Source organism: Miniopterus natalensis, chromosome 1, assembly GCF_054644295.1.
Source record: "Miniopterus natalensis isolate mMinNat1 chromosome 1, mMinNat1.hap1, whole genome shotgun sequence".
NCBI lineage: Eukaryota > Metazoa > Chordata > Mammalia > Chiroptera > Miniopteridae > Miniopterus > Miniopterus natalensis.
The window spans coordinates 63,847,984-63,871,748 of record NC_142081.1 but is presented as its reverse complement, the minus strand read 5'-3'; positions in this window follow the sequence as shown (position 1 = coordinate 63,871,748).

Genomic DNA, 23,765 nt, shown 5'->3' with positions numbered 1-23,765 from the left:
TAATTTTGTTTTGTTAATTCTCTCCTGAGGATATTTTTCAATTGGTTTTTAGAGAGAGTGGGAGGGGGAAGGGAGAGAAGGAGGGGGAGAGAGACACACTGATTGGTTGCCTCCAGCATGAGCCCTCTATGGGGCCAGTGCTGGGGATCAAACCTGCAACCGAGGTATGTGCCCTTGACCGGGGATCAAACCCTCGACCTTTCAAACCAGCACACAACACTGAGCAAAACCAGCCAGGGCGAAACAGGCAAGATTTTTAAGCAAGCAAAATATACTATATAAGCATCGATGAAATCAAAATAATCACAATGTTTGATAAATAATAGACAATAAATGCTTGAAATCATTCATTACATAACTGTTATTATAGTTTTAGAAGTTAAACAAAAGAATATTCTTCTGTATCTCCTTAAAAATATTGATTTTAATTGTTCCACATTTAATTTTTGTTAATAGTTCTATACACACATAATTTTAATATTATTTTTATTTTTAGTGCATGTAACTCTATATTCTGACTTGGAAAAATGAACACTTTTTACAGGTAAGTAATTCTTTATAAAATTGTAGTGGATATTAATTTGATTTGATATTTCAAAATACTAATAATGAAAATAATTAGAATTGTTCTCTAAAATCCCCTCAAATATTTTAAAAACTAAAAGGTGGAGATATAAATTAATAAATAGCAAATTAATTAACCTACCAGATTTGTTTATATAATTTTCTTTCTTTTTCTTCATCATTGACTCCTTTTCTCTTTCAGGCAAAAGGAAATTTGTATTACCTAATTCTGCTCTCTTTTGAAATGCAGAATAATTATTGTCAATCAGTTGAAATATTCTAATATTATTAGTGCAGAATACTAATGTGTGGATGGATAGGAACATTTGCCCTTATCAGTTAGACCTAATTAAAAACTCAACATTAATTTTGTATCTCATGGAAAATACTTTTGTTTCCTAAGACTTTTCAAGACTAAATGATTTTGTCCTATTGGCAAGATCCCGTCTGGTAGATGTAGTAGCTTTTATTGCTATTCACCAGATATTCTATTTTCCTTCCCTATGGAAGGATGCTCAGAGACCATCCATCTCTTCCTGGTGATCATGTTATTTGTTTTGGCCAATGAAATGAGCAGAGGTGACAGAAGTCACTTTCAAGAAGAACCTTTAAGAACCAGCACATGGTTCGCTGGTTCTCTTTTCCCTCTGTCAAGAGACTGGCAATTATTCAACCATTGCTCTCCTAGCCTGAAACACAGCCTCCAGCTGAGAAATAAACCTGTGTTGTTGCAAACCACTGAGACTTTAGAGGTCACTGAAATTTGGAGGCCTCTGAGCTATCTCAAGGAGGAGATAATCCTCCCAGTTGGCATGGACAGTGGCCTGGTAAGCATGTGTAGGAATGGCTTCTAAGGATTTTAGGTCAAAGAAAACTAACTGTGAAATTGAATTGGGCAAAATTTACCTTATTCTAACAGATACAAATATTGCAAATGTTTGCTTTAAAGTCACTTTTAAGATTCTGAAACAGCTTTAGTTCACAGACCTCTGATACAAAAAGATTACTCTATTTGCCAAAGAGTAAATATGCATGTACTTGCCCCTCTACTCTCGGTTAAATGATTTTTTTAAGACAAACCTTCCTGGATAGCTCAGGCTAGGCAAGATATTCCTCTAAATGGTCCCATAACACTTCATGCTTTCTGATCATAATATATTAAATGTCTATATTGTCAGTTTCATGAATGCAAAGAATGTCCTATTCTATTGTACCAGTCAAGCTAATGCCAGGAAGCTGGGATTTGAAAGGAATTGAATGAAATGAGTTGTGGGCAAGATTAAGCAATCACCCAGGAATGTGAGACACCTAAAAACTAGCAACATTAGGAAGATAATAGTAGCTGTAAGCCTGAATAGCCGAGGGAAGAAAATGGCATCATTCGACCTTTTTAGAGGCTGGAGCAATGGAAGAGAAGTCACTCAATAGGAGCTGTAGTACTAGGGGGTTACAGCCACTATCACAATAGTGCGCCAAGAAAGGGAAATCACATAGGAAGAAATACCCTGATCTTCTCCATCTGCCCTGCCATCCCCGACCTGTGCCTCCTACCGGCTGAGTCTTACAGAAAGTCAGAGAGTAGGTAAACCTGTCTATAGTTCACAAGGATTAGCCCCTTGGGGCACAGAGAAAGACAGAAAAAGATGAAGGGTGGGTTTGGGGAAGGCAAACAGAAAAACCTACCCACCTCCTTATTGCTGTATTTCTAGTCCCAGTGTGTTTGCTTGCCTGGTGCATAAGAAGTGTTTAAAAGCATTTGATGGGTGAAAGAACAAATAACAGACATTAAAAGCAAAGTAATTAATTTGGATGCTAAATTACAGCTGCATTTATTCTCTTAGAAAATTATTTTATTTCAAAATGTTATTTTTCATTAAGTATTATAATAAAATCCTTTTAGCTATTTATATTAGACACCTCTGGACCACATTTGAACTCCTGTGAACACCAAGTAAAGTAATTGGGGAAGCAATTGTGGGAGAGGTCATATTGGTTTGCAAAAATAAGGTGACTTGATTTGAACAAGATTACTAAGAAGGTAATTAAGTGAGGAAAGTGAGTAATAAATTGTAATTCATGGCATGTAGCACAACACTAGTACTCAGATTATCACTGGTATTGATATTGGCTGGAGTGTCAGCTGGGGCAAGGCATTAGATCACACGTGGCTGTGGCTTTTGATCACTATGGCGACAGTGATGATGAAAAAAGTGTGGGATGGGTTGAGTATCTCTACATTGTAAAGCTTATACAAAGAAAATAACAAGCTTAGTGCTTGAACTCTTACACCAAAGCATGGAAGGGAATATCAGGGAAGTTTCTGTGGAAGTTTTAGGCAAGATTTCCTAAACTTTGAACAAGTGAACACTAAGGTTTGGGATGGGGAACATTGGAAAAGCATAAGTGAAACTGAGCATGTAGAACCTCTAAATCCTCTTGAATCTGCCTTGAGAGGAAGCAGCTCTCTCCCATTGTCTGAGGACCAGTCTTTTCTCGCAGAGAAACTTTTCAATAACTTCACTTGGGACAGTTGCCTCTCAAGGTGGTATCTGTTCTCCTCAAGATAGGCCTACCCCATTCATCACCACCTCTTATTGCCTCCAGGACCATAATGAGAATTGAATCTCAGCATAACCTGAGAGAAAACCGGAAGATCTGCTCTGGGAGGAGATCATCTTGCCAATTTATATAAGTGAAAATCTGGCATGCATGAATTAGACTGAATTCTAAAGAGACTGGGTCAGGGCAAATGAACTGTAAGATTGAATTAAGCCAGTGGTTTTCAAAGTGTGGGCATTGGACCAGCCAGCATCAGCATCACCTGAAAACTTTTTAGAAATGCAAATTCCCAAGACCCATCCTAACCTAATGAATCAGAAATTCTAGGACATGGGGCCTGGAAATTTGTTTTAACAAATCCTCCAGGTGATTCTGGTGCATATTTGAGAACCACTGGTATATGATACATACACACACGCACACACACACAGAGTGTGTGGGGCATGTTGCCATGAAAATGAACTCCCTGATATTTATAGAGATTTGAGAGTATTAAGGAAAAGATGGGCACAATTATTTTAATATGACACAATGTACAGAGTGGTAAAGTATTTTGACCAGCAAGAATATGTGCCAATGACTAATTGATCATAACTTCACTGGGAATTAAATAGATGGGTGTTTCTTGACGCTCATAAAATAAAAAACTAACAAGTTGTCAGTGAGAATTCTTAGCCTCATATCCAGTTCCCAGACTTAAGCCAATTCACAGATCTGAAGCCCTTTAATTAAGGAGCAGGCAGGTCCCTTTGAGGAAGAATGTGCCCTGCAATATGGCCACAAAAGGCCTCATGGCTTTTCTAGAACCTATGGCCACTTATCGGGATGATTTTTACTGGGGAAGAGAAATCCCTAGTTCTTTTGGAAGTTTTTAGATAGCTACTCTGAGATAATGCTAGTCCTTAGGATACAAAGCACTATCATGTTCCAGTGGTCAGAGTATGGACTTATGGAGTTCAGGTGATGAGTGAAGTCTTGACTCCATTCTGACATCAGCTCCACTAAGTCAATAGACACATCCTGTGGCTATTCCACAGCTTCTGAATATATTTTAAAAACAGGCACTTTTTTGTCATTGAGGCTGATACAACAGCTGGTGAATTCATGTTGCTTTGCTATAGAAAGTACTATGCCTTAAACTAACAGTAGATACATAGGCCATTTTCCCCATAGCCAGAATATAGAGGTTCAGGAGTGGAGTTGGGAGTTACCTCTCTCACTGTTATATCTCATATTTCAGTTAAGGGTTTAGAAGTCTTTGAGTTCTAATTCTCAAGGTAGGACAATTTTTGTCAGGAAACAAAGTCATTGTTCTATTAAATTAGAAGCTGAGACAGCCCTTTGGCTATTTGGGGCCCCTCATTTTCCTCCTGTTCCTTCCAACAGTAAGATAAGGGGTTACTCTGTAGGCTAAGGTAATTGGATCCAATTTCATGGGGAAATTGGGTCACTATGGCACAAGAGGGGCAAGGCGAACATGTGTGGAACTCAGCGGTTTCCCCAAGGAGCCTCTTACTCTTCCATAGGAACGGTCAATGGGAAACTGTAGGACCTCAATAAATACAGTACCTCTAAGAATTTTAAATTGTGGAAATAAAGTTTTGGGTCACTCTACCAGATAAATTACCTCAATCAGCAAAAATACAGGAAAAAAAAGTAACCAATATAATTTTAGGTCTAATAATCAGTTATAAAAGCAGATATTATAGTGACTATATCTTATGTTAACTTAGTTATCCTTTCCCCCTTTCTCTGCTACTGAATATGAAAAATTCTGATGGTAGGTTAATTACCATTTAAGTTTCAAGAAAGAGCATTATTGAACTGAAATCAGTCATGATTATAGGATAGCTGGTGGAACTTAGTGTCACTTTTGTGTGTTGGGCAAGCGTTTCTTCATGTGACAGAAAGGCAAAAATGAATGGTGGGAGGTAAAAATGGTGAACTGGACTCTTTATTCCCTGTTTCCTCTCTTCCCATGTATTATTTATTTATTGCTGTATAACAAATTGCTCCACAAATCTAGCACATTTTTAAAAAATATTTTTGTACTGATTTTTCAGAGAGAGAGAGGAAGGGAAAGGGAGAGAGAGAGAAACATTGATGTGAGAGCAAAACATTGATTGACTGCCTTTTGCACACCCCCAACCGGAGATCGAGCCCACAACCTGGGCATGTGCCCGAACTGGGAATTGAACCAAGAACACTTTGTTGCATGAGACAACACCCAACCAACTGAACCACATAGGCCAAGGCCAAATCTAGCAATTGAGACAACAATCCTTTATTATCTCACAGTTTCTGCCTTAGTGCTGTTTTTGGCAGTGGCTGAACTCTTCTGCCTCATGGCCCTGCTTCCCTAGCTCTAGTTCTTGACAAGTACTAGTAAAACCATTTCCTCTCCTTCCCCCTTCAGGACTAGGAATGGTTTAGTCTTCCCACAGCTGCTGGTCTCTGGACACCTCAACATCCCTTTCTGATTCTTCAATTCTGCACACACCTTTATAGACTGTCCTTTTATTAAATTATTTTGTTTCCTGCTAGCACTTTGAATGATACGCTTAAGAGAAGAGATTACATATTATTTTTTTGTCCTAGTGCCTAACATAGTAGGCACTTAATCGGTACTGGACAATTACGTAGATGGGGGAATGGGTAAACCTAGTTTGAGTAATGTGAAAGGAAAAGATTTTAAAATATAAAAATTCTTCACTAACACAGAGTCATTAGTCCTCTTATGTTTTATGTGTGACTGTAAGGAAGAAAAGAATTAAATGACCCCTAAATAAAAATGGCAATTTAAAAAAAGTATTTTTTTTCTTCTGATAGAGAAGGAAAACAAGAAACTTATATCAAGCCACCAAGTCTACAGTAGTGTAAAGGGAGTTTTTCAGATATTACCAAGTTTATGGAGGCAAAATGCATACTGAATTGGCTTAATGTTAAATAATCTAACCAAAGGGTATGATATTTTTATACCATTCCTAAACAAGTAAGATGATTCCAACCATTTGGGTCATGAAATGATTTTTAAATTTATGTTAATAATCAAAAGCAATTAGGCTGTTTGAAAGTATTTAAGAGTTTTAGACGTAAAATACTTCACAGCAAACCATACTGTGTTCTAAACATTAACGTACATTAAGTGAGGACCTTTGACCTATTGAAGAAAGACAACTAAAAGGATTTACGGTGCTAGATGACTTCATTCTGCAAGATGTAATGGTGTGGAAATCTGGCATTTTCACAATTTACTTTGTCAGGGCAAAGTACCATATTCTCTGAGGTGTCTGCTTCTATCTTTTTGCCACCATAGCAAAAAATACCCTTAGTGTTCCCTATCATATAATGTAAATCCTAAAGACCTTCTGTTTTTATTCTGTAAAGTGTGTTAGATCAGCCTTGCAAATAATTTTCAAAAATCGATTTCCTCTATGTTTTCCCTACCTGCCCTCGTTTCAGGAGATATACACATGAACAGTGAACTCATAGTCTTTATTGCTCCTGAGGCCCACATGGCTACTTGCAGTGGGCAAGTGAATAAAGGACTATTAGCAAGGCTGGTATAGAGACTGTGAGGAAGAGCAAAGTTTATAGGTAGAATCCAGTTGACTCAAAAACATTTTATTAACAGGGAATTCATTTTTTAAAACGTATTTTATATAGTCCAATTACCTAGCAAATTTATGTTTAAAAATTCTCTAGGAGTACCTTTTCTTGTCTTAATTGGCAGTTTTATTGGCACAGTGTTGACAACAACCCTCATTAATACAACATTCATTGCACTTAAAGAAACCTAAGATGGTGTGCTGCAGGGTGTAAAAATATCTCAAACAACTCTGCACCTTCTTGCCAACATTTGCAATCAGTAAAGTAAAAACTTGAGAAAGAAATTAATAAAGTGACAGAAACCAGTGATGTTCAAAAAGAAATTCTAACACTAAAATCCTCAAGTTTTTAATTAGGTCCTCTCTTCCATTTCAAACTCACACATGCACAGGCCTACATACATCTTAATATCAGCACACTCAAGGATATTCTCACTTTTGCAGATTTGAACTGCCTTACAGATCCCCTAAAGAGGCAAAGGTGTAGGACACTGTTCAGTTAATAGAGAACCAAGAACTCTTTTAATTAAAAATATTTGTAGTCAACTTCCCAAGTGGGTAATAAAATATGTGACTGACTGTGGAGCAGGCAAAAGAAAAAAGTCACAAATCATGTATTTCTCAAAAATCAAAACATTATATGGAGAAATCTGTTACTCACTCACCTGCCAAGTTCTAAGATTAGAAATCTTTGTTTTCACTGCAACAGTTGATGCTACTGAAAACTGCGAAGTCACGTGAGGAACCTGCTCCCTAGTCTATTTCAGATGTTTCTTCAATAACTTTTTAATTAAAAAGCTTTAACACATCTCCTTAAACTTAGAGTCATAAGGACAATGCTTTCAGACTTTTCTCTCTTTTGTGTGGATATATATCTGTAATGCTCCAGATCTATTCCAATTAGTGTTGTTCCTCAGACTGATGTGAAGCTACGAGTACAGTGTCTGTCTCGGTTCTTTAATTAGCTCATGAGTTTCTAATATTGTATTAATTAACTTCTCAACTTCATGACGCTGTTGACTGTGCAGTGTCTTCTCTCAGTATCATCTGCTCTCAGTGTTGTTCATGGTTAAAAAAATTAAATCAATCTTTTCCTATGTTTCATTTGAACACAACTTGACCAATCACTGCAGCCAATTAGTCACCATTTCCTTAAGATATCACTTCTTTATGTATAATATTACCACGGTGTATTTATGTCTTTGTTCAGGATAGAGAGAAATATAATAAATCACTAATAGTGTCATGGGTTAAGAGGTCTTAAGAGGCCGGAGTCTGCTGGAAACTATTCTTCCTCCTACACAGTGTAGTGTATGAAACTTTCACCATCAGGGTCACTCCACTTAGCTAAGTTGAAGGGACCAGGACAGTTATATAATCTGAAACTGTTACAAGGGAAATAATCCAATAACATAGCAAATCTTGCATGCTTGGGGTAACTCAAACTTATCTAAACAAAATAGCCCATAATTGTTTTCAATGAGTTTAGGACCAAACAACTTTTCATTAAGTCTTCAAAGTCTATAACTTTCTATGATTTAATGTGCATTCTTCAAAAATCCAGAAAGAAGTTAAAGAAAAATAATCTTCTTTGTCCTCACATACAATCATACAGCTGAAGTTTAGAGAAAGCTCCAAAGATTAAGGAAGGGCATGAGAGATCTTAAATGACAGAGTTGTTTTTTGTTTGCTCTCCCCTCCCCTGCTACAAAGAAAAACAGGAACATGGGTGACCCATAAGGATAAGGGAAACAGATTTCCATCTGTAAACCTATGAGGGGCCATTGAAAACAAGGGTATGAAAAGAAGTTTCAAAATTATGAGAAACACACTCAGAGAAGACTTTCATAAGAAGAAAGCAATGAATGAGTTGGGTAACAACAGAATTGGAGCATATGCCAAGGCCTGCTATCTATCTCATGACTCTTTGGTGAGAGAAATTGCTTTCTTTTACTATGTAACCCTATCCAAAACTCTGTGAACCTTTGGAGGAAAGAAAGGTACTCAGGAAAGAAAATTAGGATTATGATTACTAGGAGCAGAATAAGAGATTAGTGGTTTATTGTTTAGAAATGATTCCAAGTTAGAATATCAAAGCAAGGAAATTAAAGATTGTCTGAAAATAACCTCAATACAAAGAACGCATCGTGACTGTAAGTCTATAAAATGCTAGGTAATGTACTGGAGTAACTACATGGGCAGTAGGAAATGACATTTTAAGGAGTCTGTTTATAAATGCAAATAATCTGGAAAATTTAAAGACACAGTTGTGATCTTGGGCATGTTTGGTAATCTCACTTTATGTGCCTCAGCTTCTTCATCCTTAAAATAGGAATAAAAAAACCCCTATCTTTATAATTTGTTTTGCTGGTATTAGCCTGCACAATATTTAGAGCTGTGCCTGGCACAAAAGAAGCACTCAATAAATATTATTATCACGCCCTTAATGACATACAGACTTTAGCTTAAAATATCTGAATAAGTGCTTCAATTGTCTAGTATACCTCAATAAACAAAAGTTTTATATGAATGCCTGTAACTGGCTGAATAATATCCCCCAAAGATATCTGAGTAGGTCCTCATCTCTGAAACCTGAGAATGTTACTTTAAATGCCAAAAGGACCTCTGCAGATGTGATTAAGTTAAGGACCTTGAGATGAGATTTTCCTGAATTATCTTGGTGAGCTTTACCTGTAATCACAAGCGTCCTTATAAGAGAGAGGCAGAGAGAGATTTGGTGCAGAAGGAGACCATGTGATGACTAAAGCAAGATAATACTTTGCTGACACTGAAGACAGAGGAAGGAGCCGTGAGCCAAGGAAAGCAAGGAGTGCAGCTGGAAGGGGCAAGGAAACTGACCCTCCCTAGAGCCTCTGGAAGGGACTGTGGCCCTGCTGACACCTTGAATTTGGCCAAGTGAGACTGATTTGGGGCATCTGCCCTCTAAAATGATAAAAGAATACATTTATGTTGTTTTAAGCTGCTAAGTTTGGGATAATTTTTACAGCAGCCATAGGAAACTAATACAACGTTGTACCATCTTTTCTCCAATTAATTAATTGTAGTTATTCATCATGTACTACGAAGTGAAATGGGTATGGGAAAGTATGATTCTCTTGTTTACACAGTTGAGATATGGAACTATTTGCTTGAATTTTATAAACTGATAGATTTTCTCCACCCCCACAACCCTACCTGTCTCCACAACTATTTATTTCAACTGTTTAAATATGCACATTTAGTGGGAAGCCATTTAGCTATCTTTCTATGCTTAAGTTACCACCTCAAGCATGCACTCTTAAATTTGCTTATCTGAGGAATGCTATTACTTATTAGGTAGTTGTCTTAAATATAGGCATAGAGACCTGCCAAATTTTACAAAACAAGAAGTAGATGAGTCAGGCAAGGGAACACTTGGTGTTGTGGAAAAGTACTGGCTTCAGTGCCAGGTAAGCCCAGGTTTGAACCCTGTTCTGTTATGAGCTTTGTGACTGTTATCATCTTTGGGCTGTAGTTTCTTCCCGTGTAAAATAGGAATTTATAACAAGTGCCATATGTGGTAAAAATTGTCTCATTCATATTTATAACCAAAGTACAATGCTCCAAGTTCATATTGCCTTTAGTAGCAGGGATTCTAATCCTTTTTGCAGAAGCTCCTCTTATCAAATGTCTCTGAGAACATGTCTCCACTCTCTCTCTGAGAATGGAGCCGCAGATCAGATGATGCCTCTAGCTGGAGTTCAAAACTGCTGGCCCCTATAAAGACCTTGTCATCTACCGGTCCCAGAGGCCTTGGTGCTAACTTTGTTGCTTGCTCCACCTCTGAGAGAGGCTGCAACCTGCTTTGGTGCCCTCTGAGCTGATCTACACTGAGTTTCCATACCAAAAAAAGAGCAAGAATGGATTCCTGAAGTGAAAGGCTAGGCAGAAAATGAAAGTTGTCCTTTCTTTTATGTTATACTTAGGTTATGTTCCATAGCACACAGATAGGTCACAGAGCAGCAGCATGGAGATTTTATATTTCAGCTTTTTGGATTGCCTCACACATGGTTTTCTCCAGGGTCAATGCCCAGTGCGGAATTTGATGAAGAATTTAAATAAACCCACAGTCAACAAATTCAACAACTGTTAGTTGGGAGATGCCAGCTTTGTTTAGGAGAGCTTTTTAACCTGTTGTAGATGATGTCAAGAAAGAACTGTGACCTTCTAGGAATAATTCCACAGTGTCGCTGACTCAGGCACAGCACTTGGCCCAGGTTAGAAACTTAATCTCAGGCTCTTCTCTGCAAAGAACAGAATTCACTAAATTTGTAGATGTTTTCCTGAGAACCTATTATATTGCAAATTCTTCAGGATTTATGTGATCCTTATGAGCTTGGAAGCTACAAGTCAATAAACTCTCAGAAAACATTTGGTTACCAGAAAAAAACAGTTTATCTGGTCCTCTGACAAAATGTTCAAGTCTTATGACTTTCTTCACTGAGTCAAACATCTCACTGTGGGCTGGCCAGATCATTCATTTACTAATATCTCATTGTCTACCTAAACCTGTTAATTAAAATACATAGCAGTCACGCTGGCTGGTGTGGCTCAGTTGTCTGAGTGTCGTCCCATGCACCAAGAGCTTGCCAGTTCGATTCCTGGTCAAGGCACATGCCTGGGTTTCAGGACTGATCCTCAGTGGGGGGTGTGTAGGAGGCAGCTGATCGATGTTTCTCTCCCTCTCCCCCTCTCCCTTCCTTTATCTCTAATATCAGTAAAAACATATTTTAGAAAATAAATAAATATAAATAATAAAATACCTAGCGTTAAATTTTATTTCTATCAGGGAGCAATCTCTGCTGTCTAGTGATTGTTCAAATAGAAACAGTATCCCAAAATTTAAGTGGTTCATAACTTCTGCGTATGACACACATCTCTGCATTATAATGAATATATGCAAAGTTCACAAAATGTGGTATATAATAAATATCAAGAGGCTTTTGTGGTCTAAGTGAAGAACTAATGAGACACGAAGAATTTCAAATATGAGACGAAGTTTTCAGACTGCATCTGTGTAATAACATGAAATTTAGGGGTCAGGTTGGATTTTTGTCCTACCATGAGACAGAATTGCTAACAGTCAGTTGGATTGTGTGTTTTTGATGCATTGGTCAGAAGATTTGTCCAAAATCAATATTGTTTTTGATTTGGTGTCACAAGAAGATTTTTTTTTAATTCCTATTTATAATGCATAGTGTATTAGTTTGCTAGGGCTGCCATAAGAAAATACTACAGACTGGATGACTTAAGAAACAGACATTTATTTTCTTGCAGTTCTGGTGGCTAGAAGTCCAAGATCAGGGTGCTGGTACAGTTAGTTCCCTCGGGGTCTCTTTGTCTGGTTTGCAGCTGGTTACCCTCTTGTTGCCTCTTCATATGGCTGTCCCTCTGTTGGTGTGTACCTCTGGGTTCTCCTTATGTGTCCAAATTTTCTCTTCATAGAAGGACACCAGTTAGAGTGGATTAACACCCACCCATATGACCTCATTTAACCTCAATGACTTCTTTAAAGGCCTAATTTCCAAATACAATTACATTCTGAAATACTAGGAAGCTAATTCAACATATGAATTTTGGAGGGACACAGTTCAGCCAATAACACACAGTGTCTGAATTTACTTGCCTTTATTTGCCTCTAAAGGTATTATTTCATATGTTCAAATTTTCATAGTTGAATTATCCCTCAGGTTAATTACATGGTATAGAAATTGCAACTCATTTTCTCAGGCTAACTTGATGTCAATAACACTGGCAATGGTTAATTTGTGGCTCAAAGCAAACAACCATAGACAAAAGGCTTTGTAAAGTAAAAATAGTAATAACTGGAGTTTAAAGAGCTTTTCTCCATTTTAAATGTCATTGTGGAACAAGCAATGTAAATATTTAATATGCAGTTTTCAAAAGACCTCTGATACTTGCTTAATTGTCACATTTGCTTTTTATGTAGAAGAACTGGTGTGCAGGTTGTTCTTGGCAATGTAAGGACTGTACAAATGATATTTTAATGCTCACCATGCTACTGATTTTGCTATGTCACAAACATATCAATAATATATTTGCAAATCTTCCATCTGAGAATGGAAATTGCAAGGGAAAAAGATGTGGTGGGTTTATGTTACAGTAGGCTAAAAGATCAGACATTAGACATTTATTTAGAAATAATACATTTATTGTTATCTTCCACTGTTAAGCTAACCTCAAATAAAACATTTTATATTGGTGTGCATGCAGGAATGACAAAAGGTGAATACAAAGAGGGGAAACATTATACAACTGAAGCGTGGACACAAATCCAAAGCAAATAAAATTAATATTGGATATTAAAATGGTAAACATTTAGGCAATAAATCTTAGAATATCAAGGTTATCAGTAGGTCAACTTCCACATTTTTGAAACAGGTATCAAACAGAGACCAGTGTAGTTAGACCCTTTCCCTCACCAAAAAATCTTTTGTACAAAGAGGAAATCAGTATCTTGTGAGAATTAGATCTTTGTTTCATTTTTTCAATGTGCAACCAGTTTTGAACAATATTAAAGGCATTTAAACCCAGAAAATATGCAAAATATCAAAAAAAATTCCAACCCTATTGCACAGTGCGTCAGACGAACAACAGAAATAATTGCTGTCAGTTTGTACTTTTTTGACCAATAATTCTCTATATTTCCTGCAAGTAACTTGAGTGATGCAAATGACCTTATTTTTACAGCATGCTTTTATTAAATAGTTTATTATTTTGGCAGACTAATAAAGATTTTGGTATTTGCTTTTATTTGCAATAATATTACCACCACATAAAAAAGGATTTTATGCTCTTTTTGAGGAACAAGGATGATAAAAGTGGTGATGGATAGCGCAACTGAGGCATCAGCAATGAGCTGGAAATGAGACGCATAAATATGAAAGCAGAGCTAAGAAAATGGAACTGCACCCTTGGCCTTTCTTAAAAGAACACGCGCGCTTCATGGCTCGTTCGCACTGTTACGGCAACTCCTTTTGTTCCCAGTGAGCCAGGGAGTGCAGGCAGGGCCTGAAGCACTCTTCTTCCTCATAGCTGACTATTTAATCAGACTCATTCCAGGAAAATCTTTCCAAGTTTTCTGAAGATGTTTGGATTTGAGAAAAAATATAATCAATTGGCTGAAAAGTTGCTGGGTGGAGGGGCTGAAGAGGAATCAAAACAGATTTACTATTTTCACCATTATTTAGCCCAGAGCAGAGATATGAGAGTATCCCACACTGTAGCATCTTTACAGTCGATTGAGCAATTGTGTGGTATTTGAGGACATTCGATGTAGGTGGCTAGACAATTGAATGTGTCTTTAAGGACAAATAATATTCAATATGTATATAGAAACATTGAACAGACTACATTAGATGGAGGCTTTGGGGCTTATAGCATTATATTCTGCCAGTGATGGCATGGGTTTATTAAAAAATTATAATTGTTTGTGTGTTTTCTAACTTATCGTCAGTATATAAATTTTGCATGTTGAAGATTATGTATTTATTGTCAGTAGAGTGTGTTTAGCATTAATTTTGTTTTATTAATAACTTGTTTCCTTATAGCAGCATTTGATTGTTACTGCTAATGAAAGTAAATTGTGATGAGGAAACCAAAGGGAAGGTAAATCTCTTATTTAAAGCCAGAACCCGAATTGGCACACAGTAGCACTTAGCTCAGTAATATTCAAATGAGAAACTATTTTTCTTTGCACATGAAAGTGCAGCCAACAAATGAAAGTAGGAAGAAGTGAAATGTTGGGAGCTGAAAAATCCACTACTTCATTATCGACATGATTCCTATCTCACAGAGGGAGAGAGCTCTACCATTTGGACTCTTGTCGCAGAGGCTTACAATAGACACGATTCTGACAAGAGGTTGGTGGTAGCAGAACAGACTTAACAATTAATGGTATGCCAAGGCTGAGTTCAGAGAATTGCTTTACCCAGTGCCAATCATTCATTCCTGGCAGTAGCACTTCACATCTTTCCTGGGATGCCATCCAACCACAGTGGCATCTAAAATATATCAAGCAGTGTTGTTACAGTTGGAGGTGAAATTGAAATTTGCGCCAAACAGAAGTGACAAATTCACATGGCTGAGTGTTGCCTAGCAATCAGGTCCAAGGGGGACGTGGCAATTCTGCCTTTACCCGTGGGGCTGTGTAAAGAGGGAGAGAAACATTTACATTAGAGCCTGGGTGGTCTCACAAGTAGAGCCAGGTACAAGAGAAACTTCATTTCCCTTCCAGGTGTAAGGAGGTAAGGGATTAGAGGGCACGGGGAAAGGAGGGCAGCGGCTAAAGTTGGTAGAATAAGCAGCTTTCAAGGCGCAGGTTCGCAAGCAATTAACCTGGGGGAGGGGCGAGCAGCAAGATGCCAAGATGCCAGATTTGCTGCAGAAATTCGTGGCAATTGGCCATCCTGCTGCCTTTTGACTGCAGGCCTCTGATGCACCTCTGTTCAGCTGACACGTGGCAGCTGGGTGGCCCCAGGGTAAAGTGAGCAAATGGTGGCTTTCTCTTCCTAGAAATCCACTTGGGTGCAAAGCTCCCAATGGGCAACCACGCTCAAGAGATTAGGGGAAGGAATGGGACACTCAGGCTGAAATTCTTGTCTTGTGCAGTCATTTATTGTTTGTTTGGGGAGTTCCCCATTCCACCTAGTTCATTTTTGTTTTTTCTTTATCTTGGAGAATACTACCTAAACTCCCTTTACCATATCCTCTAAGATGGGATATGACTATAAAATTAATGATTAACATCTGAAGCAGCAAGTGGGTATATTAAAATCCTGACTCTGGGGAAAGAGACCCGGCGCTTGGCCTATAAAACTTTCTCATTTACAACCTGAGAAATTCTGCGCAAATAATTTTGTTTTGTGTTTTCCAACGCTCCTTAGCATTGCATAAACCAGAGCATAAACCCTGGAAATTACATAGTGCATTTAACTGTTTGATAGAGGAACTCATGGAGGCATCACAGCTACCCTGTAGATTGTTTTCCCCTTCGGCTACTTTTTCTCTTAAACTGCCGGGACCTTGTTAACTTGCCGAGTCCAGTCTTCACAGCCCTGAATGAGGGAAGAACTCCATCCAGGCTGAGAGGTGGGTCATTCCCTGGTGTGTTGCTCCCCTCTCCACAGACCCACTCTTAATGAGTCTCAGGCCTGAGTGAGTGTCCGTTCTTAATGTTGCAAAACTTCAATACCATGTCTACGGTGTTGGGCTGGATTTGGATGTAAACTGTTGTTTTCTTAAGGAGACTCTAAATTTTAAGGGACAGGAACCGTTTCTTATAAATAGGGTCAGATAAGATAAACATGTGAAAGTGAAGTGTACAATTGTAAGGTATTTTAGTTATTCCGATTATATGTAATATGCTGTTCATTTTCAAATACATGTTCAACGAATGTTGGTGTATCAATAGATGGACAGAATAAGTGGATGAATTGATAATGACTGATGACTATATAAAACCACATATATATAATTTAACAGATTATATAGATCATAAAGCTGGCTTATAATAATAACTAAATTTATGGACAGTTCATTTGTGTCATCCTAATTTTTTTTACATATATTAACTCATTTAATTCTTACAACAACAATATGAGGCCTATATTATGATTCTTATTAAAGTGAGCGGATTGTTACACAGAAAGGTTAACCAATTTTCCAATTAGTTAGCAATTGTTGAAAAGTGAGAATTGCTTTCTAACTGGACTTCAGAAGTAATCCCTAAAAGGTACTAATTAATTACCATATATATGAAGATGTAAAAGTTGGATTTCTTCTATTTGAGTTCTGTAAGATGAAGAATTAAAGCAGAATCAGCAGTACACTCTTGTGGTAGGCAGAATCATGGCCTTCCAGAAATGATCATATCCTAGTCCCTGAAACCCCTGAATATGTTAGGTTCCATGGCAAAGGGGAATTAAGGTTGCAAGTGGAATTATGTTTGCTAATCAGTTGACCTTGATTTGGGTTGAGATTATCGTGGGTTATCCAGGTGACACAGGGATCCTTAAATATGGAAGAAGGCAGGAGAGTCAGTGTTAGATGCAATGTGAGAAAGACTTAACTGTCTGTTACTGGCTTTGAAGATGATGGAAGACGACTGTGAGCCAAGAAATGCATAAAGCATCTAGAAGCTGAAAAAGGTAAGTGAATGGATTTTCCCCTAGTTCCTGCTGATACCTGGGTTTTAACACAGTGTGAGGTACTACACACACACACACACACACACACACACACACACACAAAATGTCTCTGCCCTGGTCCCTGGCACAAAGCTCTTAAAACCCTTGTAATTTCCTAAATAATAGGAGCACCAAAAGCATCTTTAGTTCTAATGAGGTGTCCCTGGGGGGGCTCCTGGATGGCTCCTGTTGAGGGCTGGTCACCAGAAAAATCAAGCCATGCTGAGAAGCTTGGAATTTTCAGCTTTACCCCTCATCCTCCAGAGAGCAGAGAGGAGCCCGCAATGGAGTTAATAATTAATCACGCCTTCTTGATGAAGCCTGCATAAAATCCCAATAGTATGGGATTTGGAGACCTAGTTTGATAAACACATTCACACCAGGAGGGTGACAGATCCCGACTCCATGGGGACAGAAGCTCCTGCGCTCAGGGCCCTCCCAGACTTCATCCTATGTATCTCTTTGTGTTCATCTGTGTACTTTATCATATCTTTTAATAAGCTGGCAAGTTTAAGTAAGTGTTTCCCTGAGTTCTGTAATCTGCTCTAGCAAATGAATCAAATCCAAGGAGGGGGTCCTTGGAATCTCCGGCCTATAGCTGGTTGGTCAGAAGCGCAGGTGATACCTGGGCTTGTGACTGGCTTTTGAAATATGTGTACGGGGTTAAAAGGGTAGGCAGCCTTGTGAGTCTGAGCCCTTGACTTGTGGGATCTGACCTTATCTCCAGGTAGATAGTGTTAGAACCGAGTTGACTTGTATGACACCTAGTTGATGTTGATGAGAATTGCTTGGTGTGGGGAAAAACTTCCACATATTTGTTGACCAAAAGTGTCAGAAGTGAAGTGTTCTGTGTAAATAGTGAAGGAGATGCCCAGGTGTAAGAAGGACATGGAAAGGAAAAACTGTGCGTGTTTTTTTAAATCTTTATTGATTTCAGAGAGAGGAAGGGAGAGGGAGAGAGATAAAAACATCCATGATGACAGAGTCACTGATTGGCTGCCTCCTGCAGAACCCCAAATGGGGATCGAGCCCAAAACCTGGGCATGTGCCCTGACCAGGAATCGAACCACGATCCCCTGGATCCTAGGCTGACGCACAACTGCTGAGCCACACCCGGCCGGGTTCATGTTGGACTTTTGACCTCCAAAACCATAGGATGATAAATTCTTGTTGTTGAAGTCATTAAGTTTACATAACTTGTCATAGTAGAAATCAGAAAAAAATGAACTTTCATTCTAAGATTATAGAATAAACTTCAGTTTCCTGCTAATCCAATACTGTTTAGTGACATAACTTCCAAGAGTTGAAAGTTGGAAGTCTTGGCCTGACTTTGCTTCATTATTATTTTCATCTTCATTTAAACTATGGACAAGGAAATCTCTACATATCATTTGATAATTCCTGGACACAAGTAATGTTTACTTTTATTCCATTTTAAGCAAATTAAGAAATTTAAAATCATAAACACATCACCAAGGATTACCCTAAAAAGAGAGTCACCATGTCCTATGGTCGATAATTTAAATTTTTCTGCCCTGCTGCCTTACTTTGTCATTGCTTCTCCTTCCCATTTACCTCCACCTGTTCTTTGCTTACCTCTCAAAACAATAACCTCAGACCTGATACTTCTCTGATTAAAGATCCAGAACAAATGCATTTTTTTAAAAAAGTTTCAATATCCTAATATTTCTCTTTTTCTTCTTTTTCCCTTTAACAATAATAGATGAAATTCACTAAGCACTTACTATGTGCCAGTATTATGATAAATACTTTCCACACATTTTATCATTCGATCCTCATAAAACTCTGAGATGTAAGTACTATTATTATTGCTATTTTTTAGAAAAGAGGCATAGAGAAAGTTAAAAACTTTCCTCAAGTCCCTAAGCTCAAAAGTGGAAGAGCTGGGGCTCAAGTCCAGAGAACAGTCCACCTTCAGGTGAGTGATCTTAAACCCACACTCTGCTGCCTTCTTGTTTGCTTCTCCTGAGAGCAGCTGCTAGACTCCCTTCTAGGCAGAAAGTACCTGAATTATGCGCAGTTCTTAGGATAGGAAAAGATAACAGCACTTAAGGCTCTGTCTTGAGAAGAGCCCTAGGTGTTTTTTTTTGTTTGTTTTTTGAGGTTAATTGATCTGACTATATTGACAAGATATGGATTGGTTACATGTGGAAGAAAACACACAATATGAAATACAGAAGAGTTGGTTCCATCCCCTCCCACTCCCCCGCCCCCCCCCAATACTCATCATTGTGATTGGTTCAGAACAGAGGTCTGAGCCAGTTGTCCAGCTGACTAAGGAGGATGTATGTGTGTGTGTGTGTGTGTGGGGGGGGGGGTTGTAAATGGGCTCCTGGCTGTCACAAGAATCTGTTGTGCTGTGGCTTCTCTCATGGCTGTGAGCCCCTAGGGGATTCCCTTGCTCCCATACCCAAGCCCACTCCAAACAGGGTCAGGATATGCAGGCTCTTGCTGAGTCTGCTAATCAACAAGAGGAAAACTGCTCCAATCTCTCCCTTCCTAAGGGTGGGGGAACAGGGGCATGTGACTGCCAGCAAAGGAAGAGTGGAAGAGCAGTAGAAAGGGCAGTAGAAAGACAAATAAACACTGGGGAGGTTTGAAATCCAGGCAGGTGTTGTGTACTCAGAAGCCAAGGTTATCCATATCAGAAAGAAGATGACCCTGAACATATCTGGGAAGAGCCCCTGGTTTGTTTAGTTTCCTGTTTTGAGCACGGAGCACTAAGCACCATGCTCAGTGTATAGTGAGTGTTCGGCCAGTGCTTCTAAACTGGGCTGGCTCTAGGGATGTGCTGTGTTGATATTGAGGACTCCATATGTTTTAGAGTCAATATTCCAAAATGTCAAAAAAAAAAAAAAAATTATTCATCTGCAATGATAAGGCTGCACCAACTATTTAAAAAGATAAAAATTTTGGTTGAAATTTTACCAGTTCAGTATGATGACATTCCGGTCACTTCATGATAACTGGAAGTTTTGATTAACAGATGCGTATGTGTGATAAAATGGGAGACCAAATACTGCTTAAAATGAATTTTGTTTGATAAAGTATTTCAAGCATGGTGGCCACGGAGTAGCATGAATCATAAAAGCTTTGCTTATTGATGAAAAAGTTGAGAACTGCAATGTGTGCTCAAGAGTTTATTAAAAGTTGAATGAATATATTCAAGTCTTGTTTCTCCAAATATACCCGGTTATAACTTAATGCTTCTTTTAACAGACTAATGAATTACAGCTTTTAGTCATCAGGCTCTTGCACTAATTAACTCATCAGCTCAACTCCTGTGACAGGTGACTTACAGCTGAGATCAGGTCAAAGAAGAAACGTGAGTTTTAATCTGAGGGAAGTCTCATTTTCCAGAAAGGGCTATAAAAATGTATCTGGTAGGGTCGGGGCTGGTTCCTTTCAGGCTGTTGGTGTAGCCGTAGAAGAGGGCGACATAAAGAGAAAAAATTGAGAGAAGAGAGAAGAAAATAGAGACAAACATTGTCTGTTGCACAATTTGCCTACTCCTGGCCCTTTCAATCAAAAGAAGAGCAATTAATTCATAATTCCTGAGCCTCTGCTTTAAAGGAATGTGCTGTATAAAATATGGTTCTTGATCTTTGCCCTCAGAGGAAATGAGACTTAACCACAAGCTGGCACTAGGGTAGGGAGGATGATGCGCTTCATCTAAGCCTATGAAAGCATAAGGAATGACAAAATAAATCATATTTTTCTTCAACAGTACAGTAGATATCATGAAGTAGCACCAAAAGAATGAACAGGGATAGGAAATGATGCAAAATTGGGAGGAGGGAGCCGTCGTTATGGCCTGGAATCAAGACGTTCTGAGCCAGGGCTCTGGGGTATGGAGGATATGCCCATCTGCCTTCTGTCTGTATTCCTCACATGTACCCTACTGGCTTTCTCTTACTGAAATAAATAAATTTTTTTACTTTGTTTTAATAAATAGAAAAGAGCAGTTGGAGCTCAAGGGACCCCTTTCCTTTCCATGACATTCCTAAGGTCCTCAACCTAGCTAGCAGATGCTGTATTATTAATCAGAGCACTGGGCCCATGGATCTACAAACTAAATACCTACTAATTTTATTGGAAAGCATAAAAATCACTTAACTTACAGAAGATCTCTCTAAATGGCTATTCCACAACTTCTTAGCAATGTGATCATGGGTTAGTTACATATTAATTTTACTTTCCTTATCTGTATAATGGGACGGCGAGCTTGTTAACAAAATGTTAACTGAACTACAAGCATAACTAAAATAATATGTCAATATATCTGATCCCCACTAGACATTCCAATGTTGACCATAACTTTGAAAGGTGACCACATGGCTATCGACAGGAGGAAACTGACTCCCATAGTTGAGGGAATTTATGTATGTGTACTTAGAAACTGGGCCCCACTGGGCCTTGATTTTCTTATCTAGAAAATGAAGGCCTTGAACAAGTAGATATAGAAGGTCACTGAAACGCTAATGGTTTCTGTTTCTGAGAAGCAAGATGTTGATGAATGATTCTAATCAAATTCTCTCTGGGCCCCAAGACACTGATACAACACTGGATACAAAAAGAATAATGAAAAACTCACCACTAACTGAAAAGGCAGCATCTCTCCACTCTTTGGGCATATTCATGTATCTTGGATATATATCAATTGGTGCTAATTGATGATATTATTGAGCTGGCAAAACCACAAAGTAGCGAGCATTTTATTAAGCCAAATTTATCCAATTCAATGAGAAATTACATCTTTCTTTAAATTTTAATCCTTACCCAAGGATATTTTTTCCATTGCTTTTCAGAGTGAGTGGAAGGGGGGGAGAGAAAGGGAGAGGGGGAGGGGGAGGGGGAGGGAGAGGGAGGGAGAGAGGGAGAAAGGGAGAGAGAGAGAAACATTGATTGGTTGCCTCCCACACACGCCCCAACCCAGGGCTGGGATTGAGCTGCCCCTGAGGTATGTGCCCTTGACCATAATTGAACCTGAGACCCTCCGGTCCTCGGGTCGATGCTCTAACCACTGAGCCAAGCTGGCCAGGGTGAGATATTACCTCTTATTCAGGGATGCTCCTACTACTAAAGTATCAAATTGATATGACAGTGTTAAAAAATAGTAATTGTTTATTCAAATTATCTTTGGTGAGAAAATGCAAAGTGGGAAAATGAAAAGTTAGCAACTCTGTATCAATTTGTTAATTTTTTCTTAAGGTTAATTTTCAGGTTCATAAAATTTGAAAGGCTATAAATCACTGACCTATAGCACCAACCAATAAATAGTTTTTATTTTTATCATTAGCATCGCCATTATCACTAATAATGCTGAGATTGAACTTTCTGAAAGGAATATCTCTTTGTTTAAAAGCACCAAGTTTTTAAAGCCTCACTTGCCTTTCTCAGCATCAAAGCCTAAAAAAAAAAAAAAAACACCTTCCCTCCTACCCACTCTTTGAGGAAAAAAAGATGTGAGAAGAAGGAAGCAGCAAAAGTCAGATTTTTGTCTGGCCCTGTGGGATCCTAGTGCCTGAAATATTTACAAGTGTGGAAATGGCACAGGGGCAGCGCTCATTGCTGGAGAAGGAAGGTCGGAATCTGGCTCGCAGCATCCTCAGTGAGCTGACTCGGAGGCTTTGGGGCCCAGGCCTGGCTCCAGGCAAGTAGCTATCAGGCCTGCTTGGGGTAACTGATATAAAGAAGATAAATCGCCAACAGCAGGTTTAATGTCAGAGCTGCTGTTTGACTTGCTACACTCCCACTAGAATAATACTGTCACATTTTGGAGGATTTTCATAAGATGAAATTTTAATGGGAATGTTTAAAAAATAGAGGGAAGTAACTCTATAAAAGTTTAAAGTCCATGTATAGTGGTAGGTTTAAAACCCTTCGGAAAGGCTTGATTTTGACGATCTTTTGACTAGCTTTTGGCAACAGTTCTACTGTAAGTTAATAAACAATATTTTATAATAAATGGAGATATTTTCTGATTGTTAAACTATAAATCATTTGTTAAGTGTAAAAAATGGCTATTGTTGCTATTTTAAAACTGCAGTTTTTTTTTATTATCATTCTCTTTATGGAATTTGACTTGAAAAATATTGTTTACTTCTATATGCCAACCTTGAGTGTTACGGTGAGTTATATCAGGCCCGCTGTTCAGACATGTTGACATTAAGTAAAGAGAAACAAAGCGAACCTAAGCGCTAACTCTGAGAGCTAATCATACTAATCTGTTATCAGAACCAAGAACATATATTTAGAAATTTGGTTTGTTCAAACTATATCAGGCCCCATTGATAATCCTAGATATTTACTTAGTTTGAACATAGATTCATATGAGGGAACTTGCCAAACAACTTCATTTCAATCAATAACAGAGATGGTTGCAATAGTATGGACAGACTCACAACACAATGATCATATCATAGAAGTCCAACACGGTGGCGTTAACTGTTCTTCAGTTAGGGTTTGATATTTTACGGCTCAGGAGAGCATCCCATCCTTTGACCTCTTCTGAGTTGATTTCTCTTTATCTGTTAGAGAAGACAGGAAGGAGCTTCACCCCTTTCCCATTTTTATGCATCATTTGTGACTGGATAACATATATTAAAGTGATTAATTGCGTGTGAACACTATGAATGCATGCACCTGTCTTCTTCAGATTTATTTTGATAGGGTGTGTGTGTTTCATAGTATTGGAAGAAAAGGTCATAAGTACAGCCAGGTATATTTTGACAAAACACTTCCATGTCATAAAGCAAAACTTAGT